Genomic DNA, 22,781 nt, shown 5'->3' on the forward strand with positions numbered 1-22,781 from the left:
TGGCAAATTATCTGCGGAACCACTCGGTTTAACTATCGTATTGCACGCATCTGTACGTTGTCTAAAACGTTCTCGTGAATAGTAGTAATGTGACCGTATTCAACCCTGAAAGCGTATTTAGTAACTACAGTTGATAACTGTTGTTTCTAGCTAAGACAATGTAACAAACATATTTGCTGATTATTATAAAGTCGGCATGAACTGCAGGTGTGATCCCAACGCAGACAAAGCACCAATGTCACCTTTTCAATTTTATTTTTTTTATTATTCTAAGGCACCATTGATAAAAGATGAAGGAAAACATCGTGAAGAAACCTGGATTGCAAATAGTAACCCTTCCTTTTACAGAAAGAGGCCTAGCCACCAGTGAGATGAAAATAGGCTGGTTTTATTATATTATGAAGCCTGAATAATAGGGTTTCGTTTTTATCCTTTGATTACGGAACTCTAAACACAGCATAAACATTTACCAAAGAGGTTTGAATAAGAAACTATTCTTATTACCGGGTATAACTTAATAACTCTTGCTCTTTGTGTTTACATATTTAAATCCCTAAGATATTCTGAAACAAGTTATGTTTTTAATAAAACTGCTTTCGCGTTATCCTGCTTAATGTCAGACTGTAGACACACAAATCAAGCTCCGGGTTCGAAGATCAAATAACTGCGTCTAGTTATAGTAATATATGTATTTGTTATCTTATTTACTTACTAGATATTTAAAAAAAAATGTGGAAGGCAGATGAATTAAAAATCTTCGGCCGTCAAATAAAACCAAATGTCAAATGTTTGTTTTTTTTCTTTAAGCAAACTGTGTACGCATAACTTGCAAAAATTCTATGTTATTTTCGCTAATCTACATAACATATTACAAAAGAATTTACAATTAAACATTCGTCGTTGGTTATTAATAAACCGAAATAGTATTTTTTTTTTCCAAAAACGAACCGAATATCTTTATCGTTCTGATATCGTATTTGATATCTTTTATATGAAATAAATATATTTTCTATATCTAATAATAGACTAGAAATTTCCGAAACATCAAAAGACTTTTGTAAGTAAAGTCTTTGTTTGGCAAACATAAGAAAATCCTAGCTTTACCTTCGAAGTTCAGTTTTTTAATACTTAAAGTGAATCTAGGTTCTTTATACCAACATAATTATGTACACCTGAGCGGAGCAGGACCGAGTTTGTAGTAAAGAAATTATTGTGCTTTTCATACTCCTCAATTTAACAAAACCTCTTTGCAGTTGCATACTAAAAAATAGGCTGTATTTAAGAATAATATAAACTGTAACTGGCAGGAAAAGGCTGAAGTATTGAAGATTCTCATTTTGTCAGAACTTACTAAACGCCTCAAGGCAAGACTTTGGCTGATAATAAAGCGAGACAACGCTATGTACAGTGTAGGGCGCCATAGTTCTATAAGAGGTAGTTCGGGCAGAGACGAAATAGATTTCTTGTATTAAGGAGCCAAGTATACTGTGACACCTGCATGGCCTAGGGGTAGCCAGGGATTTACTATTCCGTACCGAATTGTCTGAGGTTATTTGATATTTCTTTTGTAAAATTTGAATGCGTAAACTACTGAATATTTGTGTTTAGGATCTCAGCTTTTGTTATAGTTATAGAGAATCACATATAGTATTTTAGAACAGTTAACGGTTAATACCGAAATAGTGAAGAGAAATTATCATTAAAAGAATTCCATACAAAATTGTATTAGTAATCATTAAGTATCACAAACTGACATAATTAAGATTGATGAGTATCGCAATAAAAACAATATAACGTATCTAGGTATCAACTTGATTTATATTAACCTCATTACAAATCTCTTGACCTCTAAAGACTGCGGAAAATGAAAACAAAAGAACACCATTTCTACTTTCCACAACAAATTGTTTTAACCAAACGCTAACTTACAAAGACTGGAGTTTCAAAACAAAAATAAACGAATAAAAAAAATATCACACCACTCAGCTTTTCCTACACATAAATGCGCGAAAAGAAACCAAACACGAAGTCTTTACTTTTATAATAACAGCGAGAGTTTATAAAGAGACAAAGCAAACTCAGGCAATTTGTTGTTGGCGTGAATTTCGCCCAAAGGGAATCGCGTCCAACGCCCTGATAGTAAGCGGAGTTTCCCTCTTGTTGCTTGGTAATTATTATTAGAATAGGAACACTGTCCTTCCGTGCAATACACGGTGAGATTTATTACGACAAGTGTTGTAATTATGCGTTTTAACAGTTGTATCTCTGCCCAGTAATAAATTGGAATTCGACCGATAGGCCTTCTCACCAAGCTACACATCACATTCAATAGAAAACCCTCGAGCGAATAGAGATGACAGGTCAAGGTCACGTGACTTATCGAAACGAAATGTCATTTCCATACATTTAAGCGGTATTAATTGACGTTGACTCTATGTTCGTTGAATTCACTCTTCACTTCTCCATTTCCGTCGAAAACCGTTCATAATTCGAAATGATAAATTGTGAAATAATTTTCGTGGTGATTTGATGATTGTTCTGGCCAGTGATGACCTGTTAAGTATTATTTGATTACTCATATTATGTCTACAATTGTAATGTCAGTCGGTTCTTAGATTAATTGTATTTGATTGTTTAAGAAAAGGTTATAGCGTTTTCTTATATAAATAAGTGATTAACTTTTGCTAGAAACAGATTTCAAATTAAATTATGAAAGCGTAAACAATTTCTCATATTTGAAATATTATTCGTTTATTCAGAATTAAGATTCATAGACTGATGTAGATACATGAAAATACACTAAGATTTGCTCGTAATATAATGGAAAACGCAAGGAATACGAGAATGCTTTTCATTCAGAGAATATTTTTGCTTAGGGAACGAAATTCAAAGTTCCTTTCGTTCCTATTGTTAACGAATTCAGGAATATACGAAGTACGGCTGTCCGAGAGTTCATCTCATGTTATTCGAATGAAGCTAACTTATAACACAATGCAATAAAATTGATGAAGGCTTCGCTGTTCTCTAGAATATTCGACGTCCAACCCTAAGATATGTATGTAGACGGAGACTTGAGAAGTCAAATAGCAGCTTTTTGCATTGTAATGGATTGGCAACCGATTTTTATGTTAGTTTGAGTTGGCTGTTATGAATTGTACATTTTAGTTTTTGTTATTCAGAATGATGTAGAAATCTGAGCATTTTAATGTGTACATTCAAATGATTAAGTGGTCTGACATAATTTAAGGCATAGCTCTTATCTATATATAGGCTTATCTATATCTAATAAACTCACGGTTAGGTACAAAAATAACTGCTATGTCTTTTTTGTAGAATTTAATATAAATAGTCAAATACTGTGCATTAGAACGTCGTTTTACAATGATTAAGAAAGTAGATATATACTCGACCTCCGTGGTCGAGTGGCGTACGCACCGGTTTCAAGGTGTCGCTAGCGCTGAGGTCCCGGGTTCGATCCCCGGTCGGGTCAATGTAAAAATTCACATTTTCTACATCGTCTCGGGTCTGGGTGTTTGTGGTACCTTCGTTGTATCCGAATTCTATAACACAAGTGCTTCAGCAACTTACTTTGGGTTCAGGACAATGTATGTGACGTTATCGACATTTATTTATGTCGAAAAAGTCACCTTGATACTTCACTTGCATTGGGATCGAATCTGTACCTTGTAGTTACAAATCCATGCATAACACCGCAAGGGAACCACGACATTGCACGTTGCAAATTACACGTATCCTAAATTTTATGAAAAAAAAAACAATAGCATTTCTGAAGTAGAATAGTGACGTAATAGAACAATACTTATAGTACAACTCATTACGACTAGTTTTAAACATGTAATACCATCTAAACTTACGTTCTAACCGTAAAACGTACACGTATACGTTATTTCATTAATAGGATGGTAATATAAGGCTTCTGTTTTGTAGTAATATTATGCGGAACATTAACTTTCTCTGTTTCACGTATTTACTATGTCCGGGACTATTCCTTCGAAAAGTAGGATTGAGGGTTAATCCCGGACCCGGTAATGTGTTTTGTTTTTAATTTATTTAATCGTTGCTTGGTTGTTCTCTTAGTTCCGTATGTTTGTCGACTGTATGTTCGAGTTTTAAGCCTGATTGTGTTTTATTAATTTGTTCGATAATTTCAGTATTTAACTGTTTATAGCTTTTTTATGTCTAGACGCTACTTAAGGGAGCTAGTACTGTCTTGGGAATATAAAAAATCTTATTTTGATTATCTTTAGTGAAAGTTCGAAAACTGTTATCGATGATTTAGTCTATATTTTTTACAACCGACTTCAAAAGGAGGTGGTTCTCATTTCGTCTGTATTTTGTTTTTCTCTTATTTATTTTTACTTCAGAACTTTTGTCTGGATGAACTGATTTATTTAATCCCTTTTACATTATTAATAGCTCCCATGAAATTAAAACTTTTTTTATTTAACATCGGTTGCTTGTTTCGTTTATCTACCGTCCTAGATGTTTGCTACTAGTTATAAGAGTAAGTAGCTACTTGCTTCAGAATTATAAATTATTTTTCCACAAAGTGCATGTTTTTAATGTCTTTAAGATTAGTATGTATACGATTAACATTTCTCGTCATCGTGTGGATTTTTCAACGTCATCCCAAAAATATAATGTAAAAACCCAAATATGAGTGCTATTTTGTCTCAGAAATATGATCTTCCTAAAACGGACAAAAAACGGTAAGTAAGTAAAAATGTTTAACTTAATTACTCTCTTTTCGTATGTAAAACAATCGTAAAATATCATAACAATGCCGACTGTCGGACTTAACCTGAAAAATATTAGAAGCGTTTTGCCGAGAATTTTAACAATGTCGTTTACTGTCCCGTTTGTTAAATTCACAGGTGATTGCGGAAGTTTTGATTTTTGTTTCTACCTTTAATGGATCCGACCCAGTTCGAGCTTTTATAATTATTTGCTTTTTTAATTTTACCGCTTGTCCCTGCGGATAGTCACGAGAGGATGTTTTTCGTGAGTGGGTCACGTCTTTTGGGAATATGTTTTGAGATAAGTTTCACTCCCGCCATGATTTCCACTATACGATTTTTGGGTAGTAAGTAGTGTTATTTTTGATTCCGAAATTGATAAAAGATAATTAAAATGAGAGAAAGTGAAATAAAAGGTTTAAATATATTTAGAGTAACACTTCTCTTTTTCAACGAATATTCTTCGGCCTCCTAGTTTGGAGGTCGTGGTTTGATTCTCACCAAAGACAAATCAACAGCAGGTCAGTTGTCTAGTACTAATAACACAATTTTGCTTAGTTTAAGACTAGATGTCGTAGTGTGAGTGAAAGTTGGGAAATATTTGATTAAATGGTTTCCGGTAGTGTTTGAAGTAAAATAACTTGTATAAAATACTTGTATGATAGTAGATATCGAAAGCCTACGACGTAATAGCAAAACAGCAGATAGACAACTACTTAATTATTTCCCCTGACTAACAAATAAAGTCAGTCTTAACTCAACAACAGCCGACATTGTTCACGTCTCTATTTAGTAGGTATGTTGCCCTCGACTGCATTTAAATCTTGTTTAATGAGCACAATTCGAGCTCATTTAGTATATTTAGGTAACAGAACATTATGTGGTTTGAAACGGTGAAGTCCATTCGCGGTGGCAAATGACCCATATTCCGTACCCGAGTTTAAAACGCTCCTGCGATTTATTACTTCAAACAATGTGTTTGCTCAAACGTTTTCATAGTTCCTGAACATAATGTGATGTCTGTTTCACTTCGTAAAAGGCTTATTTGCTCATTTGCAACGATTTGCGTTCGCATACTACTAATGTAAAGCTAGACTGGAATGCTGAAAGCTTTGTATTGTGAAATGTTCCGTAAATAAATAGACGCTCGTAATTTCAAATTAATCTTGAAATTCCGGTTTCCTTGTTTTAATATCCTTTAATAATGCGATATGGAAGGATGAGAGAAACTGCTAAAGGACGTTGAAACAAGTTGGAATTGCACTGTAATTGGACACAATGTCTGACAATAACTGACGTAACGATCTTAGGACGTCAAATAAACGCACTTCCCGGCGCGTTGTGTATTTTCCCTCATAACGACAACACAGCGTTTTGTCTGGTGTTTGACATCGATCTGTGGTGTCGCCGACTTACTTCCATGCTGACGGTATAAAAATAACAATTGCATAAAAGAAGGGGAACTTCTGCCCTCCCAGAACGTCTTTGTTCGCGGGGAGATTGCCCGATGCACCGCTCGCGTTATTATCAACAAAAGAATTTACGATTACCTTCCTCCTACATTTGTTTAGGAACTAATGGAGGAAACCCTTCTTAAAAAAATTCACGTGAATGAGAAAATCCTCGTGAAAGTGACGGTTGCTATGGCAACGCCCCTGTGAGCGAATTCTAGTTACATAATTAGATTAGCTCCGAAAGGATTAGCTGAATTAAAATTAACGGATAATGCCTTGTTGAGCAAGTTTTTTGAGTCGAAGATTAAAAGGGAGACTCATTTTATCCGTTCGCTGTATACCAGAGCGCTCTACATTTGGGGAATATATTTGTGTAGGTATTTATTCTTTTATACATTGCAGTACTTTGAACGTAAAACTGAATACATATGTAACAAAGAAGGTTTTACGCATGAATACACGTAAGTAGGTGATTGTTGTACGTTTAATAAAGTTTCAGGAAAAAAGGGGATTGGATTACGATTTAATCTCCGTCTCCATGGTACTGTTTGTATTTATTTGAAAACATAACGAAAGTTCTAACAAAAGCCTTATGTTATAAAGGTACTTCAAAAGAAAAACAAGATGAACTGAACGTAAATAGTTTTCCTATCTTAAAAGTTCATAGAATTGAAAATACTACTACATACCAACACAGAAGTTAGCGTTCGTTACCTGAATTTATATCCCTATTTCAGTACATCCATTTTTTTTCATGTGGTAGCATTAACTCATAAAGCAGGACTGTAAGCGTAGTACTAGTATTACTCGTGCACAATGACTGTCTTCTTATTTGTTAGAATTGTCAGAGTAGTCGTGGTTATAGTGAGTCGTCCATATTATTGGTTCTTCTCACGGTCTCCTGCTACTTTTCCTGTTGGCCGCCTCTCTGACGCGATCAGATACACAACTACATGAACCCCTAAAGCGAGACGCTTTACAACCCCATACCAAAAATCTTTAAGCGTGAGACGGGCTCCGGACACGGGGGTTCCTCATATATAGGCTAAGTACAAAATAAATGATTGGGTGACAAAATCAAAATCAAAAATGGTTCTTCTCCATAAGAATGACACTTTGGAACCGTGCAACTAGAGTCAGTAATGTAACGTTTTACAAGTGCCTGAGAAACGGCCTATTTGAAATAAAAACTTTTTGATTTTGATTTTGATGGACGGATGGAGATGACTCACGGACAGATAGAGGACCCCTGGCAATAGGATTCAGTTATTACCATTTTATGTAAAGACTCCTAAAATGTAGAATTATTTTTCGTTTTTTAGTTGTTTTCATAACCATTTTATCCATACCTTATAGCAGTCTAATTATCCAAAACATGTAACTAGACCTTCTCTTTAATTCATTTCTAAACAGTTTTCAGTTACCATAATAATATCGCAAAGGTAAACAACTCCTGTTTCCAGTTCGTTGCCTTTTGTTGGATTGTGTATATATATACAAACTTATACCTATGTATATATGTATAGGTTTATTGTATACGCGATATCTCAGACATTTGCAATACTGAGCGAACGTATGCATACATATCGAAGTGTTAGCATACTCTTAGATTTAAAACAGCTTTATCTTATAGTTTTCTATTTAGAAAAACGTGTTTTCAGTAAGAGTTCTAGATAAGTTAGTTACGTTCGATAGGTAGACTGTGTTTTTATATCCCTTAGGGCTTTTGCTATTTAGCTTTAAAAGCGTTATTGAGATAAGTAAAAGTATTCTGGAGAGGTTTAATTTTAAGCTTCATTATATTTGATAACGCTTTGGAATGAAAATGATGATAATTTTCAGTATCTGTCTTGGTGTTTAATGCATAATAGTGGATAATAAATTTATTTTATCTCGCAAACATAAATTGAATAAATTATTGTGAATGAAGCTAATACGTGACGTCACGAATGTGCATTCATTTTACGAAATCGTTACGTTACAAGCCCCCTCTTCTAAACTTGCATTTTATATTTGTACATTTTTGTTGTTCAGGAAAAGGTGAATAAATCTTTTCTTTTATACCCAGTCATCATCCCTATTGTAATACCAACCTACGGCTAAACATATTGTGATAAAAGTAAATTAAAATAAAATTCTCATATACGCAAAGCTGCGATCCATTTCCCCTCACTCGAAAATATAATGAATTTTCTAAAATCCTCTCAATAGCGGTGCAGTGATTTGCAAGTTCACGTCACAAAGACGAACACAACATCATTATATCGCAATGATGCGTGCTTCAGTGGAAGCGGAGCAGGTTGCAGATATCATTTGATTGATGGTATTCCGGACTTATAGGAAATGTCCTGTTCATTAGATGTTGGTTAGAATGTGTATGTGCAAGCTACGAGAGTGGCATTAAATTTTTGATGGTAATAGTTAAAGGCTAGAGAAAACCTGATTATTGGAGGGCGACGAAGGCGGTTTTGTTGCATCGCCACGGTAAATACATATATATATTTTTAACAACGACTCACGGCTGTAGGTAATCCTACTGTAAACATTCAAGTCAAAGGCACCCAGACTCAGAACAAGCGTTCGTGGATCACACAAACGCTTGTGCTACGCGGGGAACGAACTCGTGATACGTCGTCAGTACGATATTAAGCGTCGTAGGTTCAGCGCTGATACGTAAGTAAACGACCTAGCTTTCGATGTTTCACACCTGCTAGGCGACCCTTGATGCCTACAATTTTTTTAATTGATTTTGTCCCTCTTCTTATCCGTGTTCTTATAAAGTGCTAAATATATTTCTACCTATTTTGTCCTCAATGTTATTGTTATAGGCCAGTTTTTTTACCGGATCCAGAGTATCATTACTAGGTGATGTGGCTACGCCACTGATGAGCACACCCACCTGGTTTACAGAAAAAGCATCTGAAACAGTATTATTTCCCACAGTTGGGCATAAACGCCAATCAAAAAATGTTTTCAAACGTTTTGTTATTTTTACTTGAAGATAGACTGAAATGATAATAATGATTGTGAGGTTAACAATTCTAGAAATTACACGATTGTAAAACTCAATTATAAAATCACCTTCACATTGTATATTTTACGTAAAATGTTATTGCAATGTTTACATTTATTTCGGTAAACAAATTATACCGGTGTGGTTACTTGAATAGTAATGTTGAATTTATTTATATTAGATTTGTTTATTATGTCTGGTTTAGTTTTGATTTAATTAAATTATATGGGCGGTGCTCGTGACTTGTTTTCGTTTTACCTGGGTCACGACTGCTCAATCATATTATATACGTACACTAGATGTGGTACAAAACCATTTTAATTAGTATTCTTTCTAAAATATATAATAAAAATGGGAAGAGCTTTATGAGATCTATCACCTAGCAAAATTATGACCGCAAGAAACGTTACTTAACCTCGATCTTTTTTTAGTATGTCGTGTACATGTGGTTACAGGATATAATTATGTATTTTCAAGTAGTATCCGGTGATAGACGGACGGACAGACGGGCAGACGAGATTCCATCTTTTTGATGAGGTAATGTCAAAAATTCCTTATCGATTTCACTATTGGTTGAATATAAACAAAAATTCATCGATGGATATAGGTTTTTCATAAGTCCTACTTCTTTCTTATCCAGCCTTCTTGCATCCATTAAGCAGGATCTTAATGGATGCTAGACGGCTGCCCTTGAATTTTTGATCGATGATAGTTAATGGCACAAGATGAAGATAAGAATGCCTTCATAAAGGCAATATTTATATAGCAATTGCTTGTTTTATATCTAAGAGTCAGACCGGATTTGCCGCAGGTTTGCGAGTAGGTACTCAAGGTCTTACAATGAGTCATTGGCCAATATCCATGTGATACTGAATGCTTAACTTAACGTAGAACTGGGTGCGTTTTGCTTAAGACTATTTTATTGCAATTGAAATAAATTCTAGCCTTTAGTTTGGATTTATCTTGTAAGTCAATGTCCCTACCGAGTTGAAAGGCATGGTTGTGGCATTTGTTTTTGAAGACAATGAATTAAATCAACTACATATGTTCAGCTGCTCTTAAACATTAAACACGTTTTGAATCGAAGATTTTGTTGTTATCATAAAGCACTGAACTTTAAACAAGTGACGATCAGTATACCAGATTTATATAGAAAGATCATCTAGCCTTTTCCCAAACATGTCGGGCGGGCTTCCAGTCGATCCGGATGCAGCTAAGTACCATTGTTTTACAAGGAGCGAACTGTCAATTTTACCTCCTCAACCCAGTTATCTGGGCAATACCCCTTAGATCGGCTGTCTGACTTTCTAGCTTCTGACTACACGTAACGACTGTCAAAGTTGTGTTATTAACAGCCGGGACCAACAATTTCACGCAGGTATCTTCCGAAACACGGAGGAACTGGTTCACTGGTCACTCATCGAAAGACCGAACGTATCAAGCGTAGCTTAACCTGTGATCGATCCACTTGTGCAGTTCCAGTTAAGTCATGAGCTCCTCGAGAATTATACACAGAGATATTTTACGATATTCTATTCCTTTTATAGATATCCCATTTGTTAAGGAATCGAGACGTTTAGCTGAATAGTATCTCTAACTACATCAATTATCACAAATTGTTCCTAAAAGTCGTCTCCCAATTTGTAATCGAGTAAAACATTAAGACACAATAGATAAAACGCTGACGGAATCCAAATTAAGTTTTCAATTCTAATAAACCCTTCTGTAAATTTTGTACTGGAAAATGACCTTAATGTAACATTTAGAATTGAATTTTCTTTCAAGAATCAAATTGTTTTTAATTTTTCATAGAATAAAGTATTTAATTATCAGCCATACTGTCTTTTGTGAAAAATATAGTGTACAATATTTGAATGTCACTTCGTTAACTGTGGTACGAGCTTTACGTTGTCTCTTTGTTAACTTCAGGATCTACGGATTCGATTTGAAAAAACATTTCAGTGTCTGATAGCCCCTTCATTGAAAAAGGTTATAAAACAGTTTTTAAAAATCTTACAAAAACGGGTGAGGTAAATAAATAAAAACCCCCGACTTATATCTCCATAACAATACATATAATGTCTATAGGTACGAGTAGGTAAGCTACTAATTCCTCTTAAAGCGATGAGGAAGACACTGCTCTTCCTCTCAATGATGATGCAGCTCTTTTAGAAGCTCCCATGTCGGGGTTCGCGGTAGACTGCGAAAGCGTTCCCGCTTGGCCCCCGACTAAAGGAAGCGGGAAGCATTCCAGTGGTTTTAGCCGGTAGGAGTCCGGCACACCCCTTCGCCTTCCCCAGGGCGAAGGATGTCCATGAGGATTTCCACTGGACAAAAAAAAAAAAAAAAAGGTAAGCTACTAATTACGGATTGAGATCAAACCTTTTTTATCCTATTGTGTATGCAGGCTGGCAAAAGAAAGAACATAAATATTATTTTTTATCTGACCCTTTACTGTTTGCTCTGCAATACGACAGCTACAGGTTGGTGTTATTTATTATTATTATCTGTCAGCCTTGCATTGGTTGTTGACCAAGATTATTACGTAGATAACATCGTTATTTTATCATGAACACGTGTTTCCTACTTTTTTTCTCTCACCCTGTATAATTTTCGGACTCCCAAGTTTTTGGTTCAAGGAAAGCCAGCTTATCCCGATAATATTGTTTGGAAACAAGACATTTGCGGTGAAACGAATAGAAATTGTTTCGGTACAACTGTTATGATTTTCTCTTTGGGAACATTTGAAATGGGTCCACTGAGACGGAGTAGCAAGAACTTCGAGTTTAAGTTTTGTTTGTATTTGTTGGAACTACTGTTATTGCATTTACTGGATACGATGTCGGTTGTAATTACATCTATTTAGTAGATACGCTCGCCTTTAGTCATGTTATTGCAATCTTCGAAAAGGAATCTCAGAAATTCCTCAAGGATGACTGTTATTTTACAAGATTATTAAATGAACACCAGTTCGACTCGCGATCCCACCCCGTCAGCTCATGACTAAGGATGGTTGGGTCCGAAACTAGCCAGGCACCGCCGATAAATACGCGCGAGTAAACCGTTGCATCATTTAATATTGAATCAGTTTCACGATAGTTATTATAAAAAATTACAAGATGACTTGGATTTCTTTAAAATAAATCTTTTTTTGTGTTATGTTACGTATCAGTAAGTCACAGTATATCGATTTCTCAAAATAAATAACTAGGTATATTGGTCCAATGACTTCATAAGAACATCAAAAACCCAGCATTTATCCGGCCGTAATCGTTGCCTTAGTACATATCTATATTTATTTGCGATTTAATCCGTGTGGTATCAGGATTCATGAGAGCTTACGTAGGTTTCCCGTTTGCGGTCTCGATTTCCCGCTAAACCGGAAATTTCCGATCGTACGTCCAGAAACAGGGAGTTCCAAGTTATATTCCTATTTAACGTTTAACGAAGGAAAGTTGACATGCCCGACCAAGTTACTACATCCTGTAGTTCCGTTTGTGAGAATTATTCGCTTTAAACTTTCGTATAAAATGATAAACTAGAGGGTAAAATCGATAAATTCGTTGTTAATCGATTTTTTTCGGGAACTTAAAACTCGCAGTGAATGCTCGGTTTTTTACCGGCAGGTTAAGATTTTGATATATATTGTCTTTTTTGTAAAGATGATTCGGTTCAATTTTCAGTACAAAAATGATAAGCAGAAAAAGAAGATCATTGTCAATTGTCATCCATTTAGTGATCGGGAAACAGGATGCGCTAAAAGATCATCCCATCGTTATAAGGGTAGCTTTAGATATTATTATATCCGCATATATCTCAGTCTTAAGGTGGCGTGATTAATTAACTTGCTAAGTTCTACGCACTTTTGATGTGTCTCACTTCTAAACGTCAGAAAGTTTGGTGTTTTTGTGATAAATATGATCATAAGTTAGCACGCGCCTGGTAACATGTTAAGACAGTTTGGAGGGAGCGTATGGCTTTTACAAGTTTATACGAGACGAAGTTGTATTCCATACAAATGGCATTTTTAGGGTCCCTGTATTTCCATGTTTCACCAAGTCGTATCTCATGAACCGTGAAAATTAGGCAGTTTTAATTTTCAGACGAAATATTTCTGTTTCGTTTATAACAAAAAATAGTAAAATGAAAATCGAGGTTAAGCAATGACTGTTACGGTTATAAATTATATAGGCGAACATTTTTGCAGATCTATTTTCCCCATACCTATTTTTATGTATGAGGTAACCCTTAGTACAAAGTCTCCTTAATAAAAAAAAATACCTAAAAGTAAGTAGTTATCTAATTTCTAAACAATTTAAACCTCATTTAAATTTAATTACGTATTATTTGTCAGATAATACTACAGTTTTAGTTTGATTCACTCACACTAGCAATCTTGCGAATGTAGCGATGGTCTCATTAAGAATGCTCTAGAACTAATAATGACTTCACTTATGTTCTCTTTCCAGGGTTGTCAGCTATAAAACTGTACACAACTTTAATGTACTACGTTTTTCTGTATCTACCAATTAATTGAAATGCATTCAAAGATTAAATAAACGAGTTTTATCAATTTTAATATTATCGTGCAAATAAATACGTCGGCAACAGATTACAGCTTCAGTTTCAGATGTTTTTTTACAAAAGCCGCCAACCCTGGTATCGACATGTTTGTGTTTGCGTAGGAATGTTACTTTACGGTGCTCTCAAACGCATGTGTTTTATTTAATTGAATTTTAATTTGAGTGAGAATCTGGAGGTATTTTAAATGTATTTTAACTTTTATTTCTTACATTTTGCTTTTAGTTTTAGGGTTCCTCACCTAAAGAAAATGGAATCTGATCATTTAGGCACTGCTGTTTGTCCCTTCGTCCGTCCATCACCATGCTGTATAACATGAACCGTGATAGATGGACTGTTGCTTTTTTCACAAATTTATGATGCCATTATAACAACAAATAATGATAAAATCAAGTTGTTTGTCAGTCAACTTGTTAAAATTAAGGAAATAAATGTGTTTTTTTATATCAAATCTAAGTCCATTGGCTCGGAAAATATAAGGTACCTTTGAATGTCGTCTGAAATCAGGCCGAAAACTCCGAAGTTAGTGGGTCGAAAATCTGGTAACTGGTCCACAGGATACGATAATAAGGGACGGATATCGGATCCCTCAAGATCTTGTATTGATAAATTGATATGGAACTATATACCTGGTTATACCAGAATTTTAAACTATGTACCTACAGGCTTTTAATAAAAAGAGTAGAGTGTTTTACAATCTACCTAAAATATCCGATTAGAGTCCAGATCGACACATAGTATCAGGGTCATAAATCAAATTTTAAAATAAAGGTAACTCAAAATAAGTAATTAACATTTTGTCCAAATTTAAATTATTTCTCATTTATTTTCAGCCATCAAATGGTAGCCAGCCAGCGATATCAAATACCATCGTATCAAGATATCTGAAGCAGCGGTAATCAACAAACTGATATTCCGATGATTTAAAGATCAACAACCTTCTCAGATAAAATCCCAAACACGACACCACCATATTTTCCACTTCGTTCAAATCAAAGCGCAACTGAGCGCGCATTACGAATAATATTTCATCCTCAGGATTATTCCCTTCTAATAACACTGTTGCCGTAAATTGACGCTGAATCGGAGCCTTATTAAACTGTCTTGTAAATCGTGTTCGCGCTGTACAAAGTGCTGATCACATAAAAAATAACAGGCACATAAAAGCGGCATGCCTCCCCGGCCGGGCGCTCGTATAATCAGACAAATATATCAGGATAACTATTGATTTTGTGTCTTATTTTTAGAAGGGTGTAGTGAGATTGGGTTATTAAATCTGATGTTTTGTTTCTTTGTTTGGTATTTCTGTGAGTTTCAAATGTTTTTTAAGCTTAGCTTCTGTTTTATTGCTTGGCTTTTGTAACTTGTGGTTTCGGTAGCGTTTTTACCAGAAATGTGCGATTATGCGTAGCGAGGGATGTGTTTGTAAAGAATTTACCACGCCTTGAGCAACACAGCTCTGGTGGAAACAGCTCAGCGGAGCTAGATTTTTGCGCATACAAGAAAGCGAGGAATGTGTTTGTTTTTCAGTTATAACGAGTTTTGGAAGTAGATGTCTAAAGAACGGCACATTTATGCGCAATTTGACACCACAACTAGACATCTTTGTCGGAAAAGCAGCCTAAATGAGGTTTCGATTTTACTGTAAGTGCAAGGAATTCAGATGAGTGAAATAACCAATCAATGGCTTTTTAATAATCCCAATTCAAATTTCGATTCCACTAACAAAATACTGACATGCACCTTATGTAGAAAATATAATTTAAGAACTGTCAATTGTTTTAATGTAGAGTCAAGTCACGAGAGAAAAAGATGCATCAAATGTTTTATTGAATATTTATTTCCTTTATGCAACAATAGGGCAATGAAAAAAATGATTCAATCGTTCGAACAAATAGAAACAATTGATGACTTAACAAGTTCTATTACAATAGAAGGGATGTTTATAATACTACATTCAATTCACGTTTCATTACAAGTTATCAGTTCAGTGGTTCGTTCATACAGTGTAATGGTACTTGTAGGAATTTTATTGGTTTTTCTCGAACGTTCGAACTCTTGTAGTATTACCGTCACTCATCTTAGAGTCACAAATCGCATAGAGGTCGGATGTCGGGAAGTCTCTGTAGGCAGCGCTGTACTTGTTTCCTTAGGCCACATGCAAATAGAAACGAAAAGAGTTTTGTTTGTTTGACTAAAAAATAGGAAGGTGTTGCTTTTTTTAACCATTCAGTGATGACGTAGTAATCAGTACCTATTGCAAAAATAGATAGAGTACTAAGATTTGAGTCCAAGTAAAAAAAATATCTTATTTATAAAGGTTTTTATTTTATTTATAAAGGTGTTAATTAAACCCAAATTAACATTCTAAATTAAATCCCGATAAAATATCAATAACTGAATGTACGGGAATTATTTTTAAAATAATATATTTTATTTCTGGCTAACAATAAAATCCAAATAGTTTGTCACGTGTATTCATCCTAACGTAAGGGGCGTCACTGACCCAGTTGTGGATCGTCGCGGGATCACTCCAAAGGGTTTACGGTTTCAATATTTGGAAGCCTCTACATATCCGCGCACTTAAGACGTCTTATATAATGCACTTCGTCTCAAGTTACGCAGACATCTATGAGGTAAACAACGCAATTGATGTTCGCGACCTATTTTTAACTGCAAGATTAGTTGTAGCCTTGCGTAACAAGCGACAGCCTTCACAAGGTAGTCTAATCTGGTTCACAGGGCTGGTATCCAATTTGCCGCCACGTTATTGTGGGGCTTCGACCGCAGCTCGCGTAATTGACACCGAAAGTATAACCGCAACTTATAAATCGTAAAACGTAACCTAGACGACAACCGCATGGCGCAAAAACCACCTGCGAAATTACGACACGTACCAGGTCCAGCACGCCGCCGCCGCCGCCGCGACAATCGCCGGCCGGTATATCCAATCTACTCAATGCTTTATTATTATAGTCCCGACTTCCAATAAAAATAACGTAATTTACCATCCGAATAGAGCGGTCTTATAGGTTTAGTTTAGAAAGTTGGCATCTTGTCCATAGCGGTTATTCCGCGTTCCCTACATAGACTGCCAGGCTGCAGGTTGTACAAAAAGAAGGCTCTATTTAACGGGAACTGATTCGGAAAAAAGCGCTCTGTGAGCTCCATGACGAAGATCCGGATTACTATGGCCGGGCCGCAAAACAAATCCAGTACGATTTACGTACCGTAAACTCGTTACGCGTTTCGAACGAGACGCGTTCGTGGCTGCGTTTATAGTTGGAATTTGTTTCTTGTTGTTAGTATAGGAGAGTCGAGATCGGGTGTCGCGGGCCGCGCTAAGTACCGCCGGGCGGCGAGAGAGAGGCGAGCTTACACTCCATGGAGAGGTTCGCAGGTTCATTCGGAGGAAGTGTCGTTATCACAGTCGCTGTTCGGCGGTCGGACGGCGCGGTTCGTTGCGGGCGGTCTGCGCACTCGATACGTCTGTACTCACTTCGCTAGAAGTTTTGCGGAGATCGTGTTCTCATATTGCATCGGCTGCGGCCTTTCTCAGCTCGTGACAGATCACGGACGCTTTATAGAAAGTGAAACTGTATGCTTGACACGTGAAAACAGATTGTGCAAGGACAACTAAACTTAGTGTTGGATTAAGTGTATGAATTAGGACAAATCGGTTTTCTAGTGAAAATCGAACTATACTTGGACTCGTTTCGATATCAGCGCAGTTTTATGAATTAAACTGAGCCTAGATTATTGAAACGGTGCTGTTATTTCCATTATTACGGTAAGTTTAATAACTAGACTCTACATTTAAGAATAACGGATAATGTAATAAAAAGTTTCACATAAATATGTATGAATGAATAAATTAAAGTTATTGTAAATAAATAAGATTACCAAAGCAAAATTTTGACGTATAATAAAATAGATTTATAACCAGTAGTCCCCTATTGAGAGGTGATGAATGAATAAATTGATAGGTATTCAAAACTTTTTTATTCACCTTCTTCCTTTGACCATAAACAATATGTGTAAAGATTGAATAAAAATTTTGATGATGAATATAAAGTGCTGTGTCATCAACCGGCTGCCGGTTCGAGTATTCAGAAGACCGGAAGTAGGAGAAAAATGGTAATATCATTAGAGCAATATCGCTGCATCGCTTAAGGGATCTTATTTGGAAGACTCCGAAATAATTTAAGCTAATAATATGAAAATGTTAAGTACGCTTTCGTTTCAATGCTTTGATAAGAAATGAGATTGCCCTTTTAAGGAAATATTTCCTTTCGAATTGTTGGAAAATTCGTCCACTGTCCGATGCAAATTGACATACAATAAAATAACAGAACAGTCTCAATATAGGTAAATGTTGTAAATATTTATATTTCGTAAAAAAAAAAACATGGCTTACCGTCATTTTTACTACAGATGTTACCACCGAACTAAATTACATTTTTTTTAAATCAAACTCGAATATAGAAGGATCATAATTTGATCACGTCATACTGATATTAATGTTAGTGAAACATACCAAAAAGATTCCGTAAATAATTTAAAACTCAGTATAATAAAGATAATTTAAATGCACTTATTCTTGTTGTACCAAGAATTACGAAGCGTGAAATGTAAATGCATAATTCTGTAATACCATCATAAAGGGTGACGGTGGTCTTTGGTTCGCTCGGGGGTCGAACCAAGCCAATTAGTGCCATAGAATGTTTTATTCATTATCTACAATTAAAAGCACTCGATATAAATAAAGATAAAGCATCGTAATTAGCAGACGTGGGTTTCGTTCGACGTACGTTTTATTACAAAATGTCAAACGGTAACAATAATGGCAATATGAGATTTGCGACATTTGAAATTATGAAACGTGATAACGACATTCATTTGTTTAAATATCGTTGAGAAATCTTATTAAATTCATGATAAAGTTAAAAATTAAAGCACATATTCGGTTACTGGTGTAATTATTGTAACACAGTGTTTTGAAAACCTTTTGTGTTCAAAATGAGGAATGTTATTATTATTTGTTACTAGAAAAAAATCTTCTTTTATAAATTTAGTTGAAATTGAGAGGCTTTTAAATTAATAAGGAAACTTGTGCCTACACAAGACGATTTCAACACATTTTACGACTTAAATCTTCAAGAATAGAATATACCGTGCAAAGAATGTTATTACAGACAAACGCATGTCAAAATTAAAAATGGAACACTCATTCTCATTTAAATTCCAAACAAGTTTAAAAAAAGTATAGATATACCAAGTTAAAAAAAAAACAAGATAGCAAATCGTGCCACAGATATTAATGACTCTGTGTAGTTTTTTTTAATCCTTGACGACTCTACAAAATTGGCCAACTCTAAATTGGAAGAGTGAAAACATACAAGATTGCAAAACGTGGCATAGAAATTACTGCCTATGGTGAAAAAAAAGACAAAATCTAATAACGCATATTGACACGGCCTATTAGTATGCATCGTATCACGCGAGGCGCGGTATCATCGTCATATCACATTTCTACTTACACTTGTAAACGAAACCGACATTGTATTACAAAAGGAGAAAAAGTCAAGGTTTTTGTTGCGATAGGCATTTTTTTTTGTCTTTGTGTTAAGTAATAACTTGAATGCCGCTGTGGAATGAATTAGGTATATTTAACTGGTTTTCATTGAAGAGATTAAAATATATTATGTTTATTTTTCTTTATTTCATATTGTTATAATTATGTCAGTGAGTTTTAAAATAATGAATTAATAAATGAATAGCTGACCTCTGCGTTGTGCGGTATCTTCAAATACTGATTCCTTTTAAAATATTTTTTTTTGTCGACAGCCCAAACTTTACTTCTTCATAATCTACACAAGCATAATAACTGAACTCCTCCTAAACGGCTGTACCGATTTTAGTAAAAACACGTCATTCTTATGCAATCTTTCTGCTGAAATGAGTTCGGCAGAAGAGTCAGCAAAGTATAAAAACCAGTCGTTATTTTCCTTGTCTGAATTAACACATAGAATTTCAAGACGAGTGAGAAACTCATCCAAAAGTACCGTAATTGTATTATGTTAGTAGTTAAGTCTGATCTAATCTAGATTAAAATATGATCGAGTGTTGCGATTAAATCGTGTTGAACCGTGCAAATGAATGTACAGTGTACAGCAATCGCAGTGTCAAGAGATGATTAAATATCATCGATCCAACATGTTACGTAAAGCTGTTTATGGACCTCCAAAAAGGTCGTATACATTTTTGAACTTTTTTTATTTAAATGTAAGTAACTGATACCCCTCTTTAAAATTCTAATTTCTGCAATGGTTAAAGTCAAATTAAACGGTTAAATTTATGTAAATGTCAATTCGTTTTGATTAACCACGATTAGACCAGTTATTTCCATATCTGTTTAATTTAAAGCGATTGACGTTAACGGTTGGGCCAAAGTATCCCATGTACTGAATAACACCTTACCTCATTTAAAAATCAAGTTCCGATATTTTTCATAACCAAAAGAGTATTTTTTCGCAACACACCGACGAAAGTCCAATTAATTAATGATAATTTTCTGCTTAAACTTTGAGACTGGTTTGTGTCAATGTTTGCAATATCCGATCGCAATGCAATTACGATGTTATTATTAACAGGTCTTGTGATGCAATTTTGCTTTGGTATGAAATTACTTAGTGTCGCGGTCGTCTAGCAGAGCAATGACCCGACTAGAATGCAATTTGATTTAGATATTCAAAGTGTTAAATGAAATAAATGTTGCTTTTTTTCAGTCTCATACGTTTGTTTGAAAGTTGAACTTTAGAATTCTTACGAATCAAACTTGATCATGACAAAATAATTCATCATAATTAAAAAAAATCAATTCACATTTTTTCGTCACAGATGATTCAAGCAGAAGTAAGTGCCGTGTGTAGCTCAAAATAATGGAAATTTTATAACTGTTTGATATTCACCGGACACAAGATTATATTCAGCTTGTGAAGAAATGGACAGCTTAACTTATAACTAACAATTCTTAAGTGTACCTAGAACAATTCACCTGAATAATTTCTAAGTTATGGCGGTTTCTCTTAAACGCCACGTCCAGACATCCGTGAACAATGAAAGCTTTTACAATTTAACACTAGTGTTATTTACCTCAATAAACATCTTTAAAAATGTTTACTCAAAGAACTTGAACTTAAATTATCTGCATGCTGATAAAATTTATAGGGGAAAGTAGGGACTTGTATTTAGGCCTTAGGCCAATTTAACTACTACTGCTTATATTTAAGTATGGAATAAATGCATTTTTATAGTTACTATCGTGAGAATGATTAATTATTAAATGATGCAACGGTTTACTCACATTTCACTCGCAACCCCGCTCCGTCAACTCATGATCAAGCACCCCCGTTAGGTCCGAAACTAGTCTGGTATTCCCCATTTGATAATGGAGTAAGTAAGTTATAATATTTAAAAAAAATATAAAATATTGATTACCCATAGAGTAAATGCTACTTAGGACACAATAAGTTTACTATTGAGAAAATGACTAAACATTACAAAACTACCCCACTTAGTAATATTTTCACCACATAGTCTAACTCCATTCATTTCTAGTTCTCAACGACATTTATAAGCTACCAACGGTAATCTTTTTTGCTGTAGTGCAATAAACCAGTAGGCAGTCGTTAGTATAAAATATGATACCACTTATTTCGTAATAAGCCTTTATGCTTGACACTCATTACTATAAGACTATAAATGCTTTCCCTTAACGCTTCATAAATTGAAGATAATTACTCTAACATATTAACATTAAAAAGGGTCTTTGGTATGACGGATTGCTTCTTAAAGTTTTTTTAACAACGCCATCTAGTGTTAACTAAGCAAAGCTTGTATTATAACTATGAGTGCTAAACACGTGATAAACATACTTACATATTTCTAAATACCCACGTAATATGGATAAATTACACCCAGATACAGAACAAATGATCGTGCTCATCACTCAAACATTTGTCCTGGGTGGGAATCGAACTCACGACCTCGTGTATAGCAGTTAGGGCCTCTAGCCACTAGACCAACAGGCTACAATTAAAAAGAGTCTCTAAAATGATAGATTGCTTCTTAAAGTACAGATTTTCGTGTTTATGTAAGTTGATTGCGGTGATAATTAAAATTTCACGTTTTGATAATGGTGTCAACTTGAGTTCGATGCTAATAGGATTATGAAAGTGATGATGAAGGATTTTTTCGATTAGTTTGTGATCGCATTATGTCATTGTATTATCGAATAACATCGTAAGTTTGTTATACTTTAATCTGTATAAATGGGATTATTCCTATTTAAGTTCAGGTAAATAGGTCTTAATTTTACGTTCTTTGATAATGAAATTAATATTTTTTGGTTCGCATTTGAAAAAAAATTAGCTGCCTGACAATACAGCGATTTTACAGTTACACAATACACATTATAGTTTTCTTCGTATGTACTTGATATCCTGGACAATTCATATAATACTAATCTTTATAAATTGTAGCCTATATAATATGTTCTGATGAATAACTGTTATTATTGGTAAGTTTCATTAAAATCCATTAAAAAAAAATTAAGCGAAGAGTAATCCACGCAGCTATACTTAAAAACTTTTGACATTAGTCGTATAATATTAATAAGATCAGACAAAATATATATTTGTACCATCTCATCAAAACCCTTCATAATGACTACACTTTGTCTAATAGGCAGTTTGTCGTGTGAATCATGAACAAAGTTATGTAACTGTCACATAGCGTTCCGTACCCATGTTAGACGAAAATTAAATAAAAAAGATAAAGTTACGTTACTGTGCGGTATACATAATTAATGTATGAAAATGTCCGAGTAGGGTTACGTGGAGTGCCCACTTATGGAAACCATTTCCTTTTGCATTTTTATCTACATTTATGATTAGATCGCTTCTCGAATAGGTT

The sequence above is a fragment of the Trichoplusia ni genome, chromosome 3, assembly GCF_003590095.1.
Source record: "Trichoplusia ni isolate ovarian cell line Hi5 chromosome 3, tn1, whole genome shotgun sequence".
Taxonomy (NCBI): Eukaryota; Metazoa; Arthropoda; class Insecta; order Lepidoptera; family Noctuidae; genus Trichoplusia; species Trichoplusia ni.